Source organism: Syngnathus floridae, chromosome 9 (genome assembly GCF_059516105.1).
Source record: "Syngnathus floridae isolate MCC-2025c chromosome 9, RoL_Sflo_1.0, whole genome shotgun sequence".
Lineage (NCBI taxonomy): Eukaryota > Metazoa > Chordata > Actinopteri > Syngnathiformes > Syngnathidae > Syngnathus > Syngnathus floridae.
This window is the reverse complement of record NC_142421.1, coordinates 16,605,041-16,611,695: the sequence shown is the minus strand read 5'-3', so window position 1 is coordinate 16,611,695 and position 6,655 is coordinate 16,605,041. Positions and strand designations below refer to the sequence as shown.

Sequence of the window (6,655 nt, the reverse complement as noted above, 5' to 3'; positions counted from 1 at the left end):
GGTTGGTCCAGTAATGCCAGACGGATGAGTGACTGAAGAATGTAGCTATTTTGTCTGAGAAAAAGGTGTGCTCATTGATGAGCTTACCTGTCCTTGTTGCTTCAGCGCTGACTCCAGATCTGCTACTCTGCTTTGATAGTGACCCATTTCTACCATCAGCTTTTCTCTGGTCTGAAAGGAGGAGGAGGGAGGCTCCTCCTCCTCCTTTCAGACCAGAGAACACCCGAGGCTGGGTGAGAACGGGGAGGCTGCGACCCGGCCGGGGGTTGCGGGAAGGGGCGCCACCTTGATCTCCTTCTCGGCGTCGTAGTCCCCTTTCGCTGGTCTGGGCTAGCAGAGCGTAGGCTCGTTGCAGCGCTTGATATTCTTGCGTCAGCTGGCGGTAGCGAAGCTCCGCCTCTTCATGCACACACCAATGCAACACAGCACTAGTACCAGAATCAGTCAGACCGGCGACAAAGCACCCGCGACGCAAAGACGAGTCCGATTCCAGGCTGAAGAGGAATGTTTGGTGCCAATACGCTGGCAGAAATGGCGGGCTACCTCTTCGGGTTCCGTGTCGGGGGTTCTGTCGGTGTGAAAAGACAAGGACGATCCGTCCGAGTCCACCAACACGTCTTCGTCGTAGCCGTAAAATGTTTCGATGACCTGCGGGCGCGGAAGCAAACATCTCTCTGAACAAACTGAAGCGACACCTCACGATGAATCGACGAGAGGAACGATAGCGAGAAAAAGGCCATTTCATCTTGCGCAACACCAAGCAGCCGCAAACAAACAGACTCACCTTGCAGGACCTCACGCTTTGTTCCTCCTCAGAGATTCTCGACGTCGGTATCGTAGCAGCAAATCTCTCTCCTGTCGACACAAATAATCCGCCTTTGAGATTCTTTGGATGCAAAGGGAACGAACGGCTCCGGCGCAGAAACAAACGCGACTCACAATGACATTTCTGACATGAGCTCCTGTCTCCAGAGCCTGAAAAACACGTCACCGGCGATGATTGGAGGGACGCTCGTCTTTTCCAAAAGTGACAACTACAGGGTGTGTCAGGGTTTTCCAGATTATCTTTATCGTATCATTGTTTTGCTTTGACTTTGACTGCGACCTGTAATAAATAATATTATTTATCCCTTATTTATCCCTATCGCTTATCCCTTCCTACACAAAGTCGTAAAACACCCCTTGCTATGTTTTGACTAGAGGTCAAGGGCTTCCTCTATTCAATCCACTCTTACACCCACCCTGTTTCTCTTAATTAAAATGCTCGTGCAGGAGCCGAGAGTCAGACTTCATTCGTACAACGGATGGACTCTCCACCTGCAGGTGTCCAAAAGAACTTACTTGTCTCCCGTGTGGTTCTTGCAAAATAAGTTGGAGCGAGCGCAACTCTAACAGGGTGCATTTTGCCACTAGCTGCCTACGGACAATGACGTCGCGCTCGCGGCTCATGGTTGACGGGCTGAGCAGCCGGGCAAGTCCGTCGTTTTCAGCGCACAGCGAGTGGCAAAGGCGCTGACAAAACGGGAGCTTTGAGCTGCTGAAAACGGCAAAACAAGTCTAAAGCGTGTTCAAACGCGTGCGCACAATGCTCCTGCTTGAAAGGTCGGAATTTAAGGGGCCAATTTTTTGGATGGCGGCCGCCGGCCAAGCTTTGGACGGAAAAGGTTTCCTGGCGACAGCGAGCGAGCGCGGCGCTGCCGTACGTGCACCGAGTCGCCTGCCTGAAGACCTTGGACAAGTCGTCGATGATGTGCCGCTGCTCCACAACTTGAAGGAACTCCATTTCACCGTCCTGCTGGCCGCAACCGCGGTCCTGGTCATTGAGCGAACTAGGCCTTCTCTGTGGAACACAAATGCAGTGGACTCTGTTGGCACGCCGCCGTTGTCCGCGTCGACTTACCAAGCTTGCCATCTCCTCGTTCTCCTGGGTGACAAAGCGCACTTTGTTTTCAAGGCGACACAGCACCAGCGAGAGTTCTTCATTCTTCCTGCTCAGGCGTTTGTTTTTGTACAGGAGTGGCAGAAACTGGCTTTCTGTTTCTCTCAGTCGCTTTAGCTGCAAGCATGAAGTGCGGGATGTGAAAGACGCACAACACGCGGGCCAGAACGTATCCATTCCTTTTGCATCGGTTTGAACGGAATCGTGGCTTTGGCTCCCAATAAAAGACATCTACCAGGCAACCGACTCGCCGCGCCGCTCAACTAATAAGCAAGCGCAATGGGTGCCTCGCTGGATGGCGCGCATCAAACGTAGCGCAAACCTTCAAGCGTGCCGTCAATAAATTACCAGTTCATTGCGCTCTTCAGAAAGCAGGGCGTTTCGATCCTCCAGTTTCCTGATGACTGCGCTGAGCTCAGCGATTTTCAGATGAAACCGTCGCGTGTCCCGATCCTCCTGAGACTGAAAACGCCCCGCAACACACACACACAAGCACTCGTTCAAAGTTCAAAACTGTTTTTGTGCTACCTTCCTCCAGCAACGAACTAAGTCATGCGTACTGCAAGTGTGTGATGAGGTGGCTTACGCAATGAAGAGGATTGCTAGTAGCGGCGTTGACCCCACTTCCAGGGTAGTTTAGGCCCGCCCTTTGGGAATCCCTCAGGGCAGCGATCTGCTGCTCGGCAGCCTGAGTCTGCAGCTGAAGGCGGTGGACGTGGCCGGCCCCAGGGCTTCATCCAAAACACTAACCGCTCTGTCTTTCAGCTTGATCTCATCCGTCTGGATGTACAAACGGGGAGCGCTCAGGCAGGCGGGCAAACTCATTTGCCAGAATTGTGACAAAAACAAAGAGAGCAACCGGCCAATTTTTTTCTTGAATCGACTAGAACACCTTTGCTGTGACAAAAGCGAAGCGAGCAACCGGACATTTTCTTCTTGTGAAATAGAATAGAATAGAATGCCTTAGGTGTCATTGCACTGCAGGTATACAACGAAATTGGGAACATAGCCACGCACCGCGCATCTGATCAGTCCTACCAGTCGGCGGATCTCCCTCTCGCAGTCTCTCTTGGTTCGGCTCAGCTCCTCCCGATGCTGGTGATGAGCCGATCGGAGCTCGGCCGCTCGGGACTGCCAGGCCTGCTGGGCCGCTGCCAGGGCTTCTTCCGCGCTCCTGGTGGAGGCGACACCGCTCGGTCTCCCGACACCGCCGCGTCTCCTCCACCTCCGCCAGCAAAGCGCCCCCCCTCCTCACCTGAGCAGACATTGCGCCACACCGGGCCGTTGAGACCGCAACGGAGCGCCGCGACGCTTACTGGGGACAAGCTACACAATACGGTAGCGGCCGCATCGAAGCCCGACGTGGCGTGCGGATAGTCAGACACGGATAGAGCGGATCACCTTGTCCATGGAGCCGTCCCTCAGGCTGAGGACCAAGGCATTCAGTCGCTGGATCTCTCCATCTTTGATTTTGATCACTCTCATCAGCTCCATTTCATGCTGCCGCAGTAATGTCTCCCTGGTAATGGCTAACTCTTTCTGCTTCTCCTCATGGAGTTTGCTTTTGAGTTCCGTCATGGCGGCGGTGGCACGGTGGTGCTCCGCCCGCAGGTCCTGACTTCTCTCTCTCTCCAGACAGCTGACCTGACATGACTTAGACTTAGACTTAGACAAACTTTATTGTCATCTTGTCTGCACATGGTGCATACAAAACGAAATTCCGTTGCATACGTCTTACAACAAAGTAGTGATATTGCAGTTGAATAGAAGTAACATACCCTATGAAAATATATATATATATATATATTAAAAATAAGTATAAAGTGCAGCAGTGATAATTATGCAATAGTGCAAGTAGGCAAAACAGTATTCAAGAGTGTGCAGAGGAATGCTAAACCATGTATTAAACTTCTATTTAAAGGGTTTATACAAGTTCAGTAAAGTTGGTAGTGCGAGATAGTGCAAGATAGAGGTCCGTAGTGTCATAAAGTACAGTTCTGTGAATGTGTGATGCAGAGTTCAGTTTAGAGCTCAACAGTTCTAGTGTTCAACAGTCTGATGACAGCAGGGAAAAAGCTGTTGCAGAACCTGGTGGACCTGCAGCGGATGCTGCAAACCTCTTCCCAGAGGGCAGCAGGGAGAACAGTCCATGGTGGGGGTGTGATGGGTCATTGATGATGTTACGGGCACGGGACATGCAGCGCTGAGATGAAATGTCCTGAATGGAGGGAAGAGGAGCCCCTATGATCCTCTCTGCTGTCCTCACCACTCTCCTCACGTTCTTCCAATCGGAGGCGGTGCAGCCTCCACACCACACAGAGAGACAGCTTGTCAGAATGCTCTCTATGGTGCTCCTGTAGAACGTCCTCATGATGGGTGGGGGCAGGTGGGCTCTCCTCATCCTCCGCAGGAAGTACAAGCGCTTCTGTGCCCTCTTGACCAGTGCCGTAGTGTTCATAGTCCAGGTGAGGTCTTCTGTGATGTGGACCCCCAGGAATTTGGTGGTGCTGACCACCTCCACAGCTGAGCTGTTGATGATCAGTGGAGCGTGGTGAGGCTGTTTTTTCCTGAAGTCGACGATGATCTCCTTCATCTTCTCCTCATTCAGGATCAGGCTGTTTTCTCTGCACCAGCCCACCAGCTGCTCCACCTCCTCTCTGTAGTCCAGGTCGTTGTTGTCTCTGATGAGCCCCACCACCGTTGTGTCGTCTGCTGACTTCACGATGTGATTGGTGGTGAACCTGAGGACGCAGTCGTGTGTCATCAGGGTGCACAGCAGGGGGCTCAGGACGCAGCCCTGAAGGGAGCCTGTGCTGAGGGTGATGACATCAGAGGTGTTCTGTCCGACCCGGACTGACTGAGGTCTGTTGGTGAGGAAGTCTAGCAGCCAGTTGCGAAGGGGGGTGTTGAAGCCCAGGTGTTCCAATTTTCCTACCAGATGCTGTGGGATGATGGTGTTAAACGCTGAGCTGAAGTCCAGGAACAGCCTCCGCACATGGGTGTTCTTCTCCTCCAGGTGAGCCAGGCTCAGGTGAAGAACGGAGGAGATGGCGTCCTGAGTGGAGCGGTTTTGCCGGTCGGCAAACTGGAACGGGTCAAATAATAGGGGGAGTCTGGAAACGATGTGACCTTTAAGCAGCCTTTCGAAGCACTTCATCATAACCGGAGTCAGTGCAACAGGCCGGTAATCATTAAATGAGGTGATTTGAGGTTTCTTCGGCACCGGAATGATGGAGGCAGTCTTAAAGCACGCCGGCACTGTGGCTTGGCCCAGCGAGGTGTTAAAAATGTCTGTGATGACCCCAGCCAGATGACTTGCACATTCCCTGAACACACGCCCAGGAATGTTGTCGGGGCCAGGGGCCTTACAGGGGTTGACTCTCCTCAGGGTCTTCAACACATCGGCGGAGTCAAGGCAGAGTACCTCCTCTTCCTGATGGGGGACAGTTTTAACTGCTGGAGTGCCGTTTAGTGCCTCGAACCTCCCAAAGAAGTTATTTAGACCATTTAGAAAGTCAGCATCAACTACACCCACCGGGGGGGGGGAGGGTGAGTTGTAGTCTGTAATCGCCCGTATGCCTTGCCACATACTCCTGATGTTTTTGACGTCGTGGAAACGATCCTGAAATTTTCGACTGCGGTCTCGCTTCGCTATCCTGATGGCACGGTTCAAGTTGGCTCTCGCTGTCCTCAGTGTCTCCTTGTCGCCAGACTTGAAGGCAGAGTTCCGCGCTCGTAGCGTTTGACGTACCTCCTCAGTCATCCAGGGTCGTTGGTTGCCCCGGGTGATGATATTCTTAGTGGTGCTGACGTCCTCGGTGCATTTGTTGATGTAGGCTGACACAGTCATGGCACACGCATGTCTAATCTACATCGGGAAAACTGGGAGGGAGGGAGGCAGGCAGGGAGGCAGGCAGGGAGGCAGGCAGGGAGGCAGGCAGTGTCTGTCTGTTGAGGTTTTCACCTTGTTCTTCTCCTGCTGAAGTTCTAACTGGACGTCCATCAGTTTGGTTCTCAGCTCGTCATTGGCGGCCTGAAGGGCGTCCGTTCGCTCCGCCTTGGCCCGCCCTGCCGGAGCTCGTTTGGACATCTCTTACTCGAGTCTCGCCCGGTCGTCAGTCAGAGATCACAACATTTGTACCTGGAGAGCACAAACGCAGCGCTGTTTTCCACTGGCTTCGAACTCAACTTCAATCGGTACCGTAACTTACAACATCATAAACATAGAACTAGCTTGACTTATTCATTGAATAAATGCATTTGGTTCTTCAAAACTGCATCACGCAACATAGCGTGACCGAGACGGCCGTTATCCACCTGCGTGAAGTTATTTGGTGAAATGAATGAGATGTTTAAGACACCATCGTTCTGTCTCTATGTAGATGAAGGTAAATAATCGATTGCTGAAGGTCCAAAGGTGTTGTGATAAACAAATAAACATATTAGTGATTAGTGACATATTTGTGATAAACATATTAGGCAGGATAATCACATATGTTAACGTGACTGCCCACACTGTATTTATTTATGGTTATTTGTTAAATCGAGTACTGTTAGACATGAAATAGGAAGTGTTTAACATAAATGGAAGACGAAAGGGGTACTCACCATTGTAGCTCCTGCTGGTCAATGATACGAGCCTCTTCTTGCAGTGGAAAACATACAGCCAACAAACACCGTGGAACCTAAAGGAATGAAATTAAACATTAACATTTA

The 6,655-nt window shown here is 51.7% G+C and overlaps 1 long non-coding RNA gene across 3 annotated transcripts; it reads right to left on the bottom strand.

The window, feature by feature from the left end:
* On the bottom strand, positions 1-2,714 carry LOC148393696 (uncharacterized). Of its 3 annotated transcripts, none has more exons than XR_015860356.1 (4): positions 2,526-2,714; positions 940-2,401; positions 785-855; positions 1-648 (listed from the first exon to the last, which is right to left on the bottom strand). It is a non-coding gene; the product is annotated as an uncharacterized LOC148393696 (long non-coding RNA). The 3 variants fall into 3 exon arrangements; XR_015860357.1 differs by having other exon boundaries at positions 785-2,056; positions 2,288-2,401; XR_015860355.1 differs by having other exon boundaries at positions 785-2,401.
* Between the last annotated feature and the right edge of the window lie 3,941 nt (positions 2,715-6,655).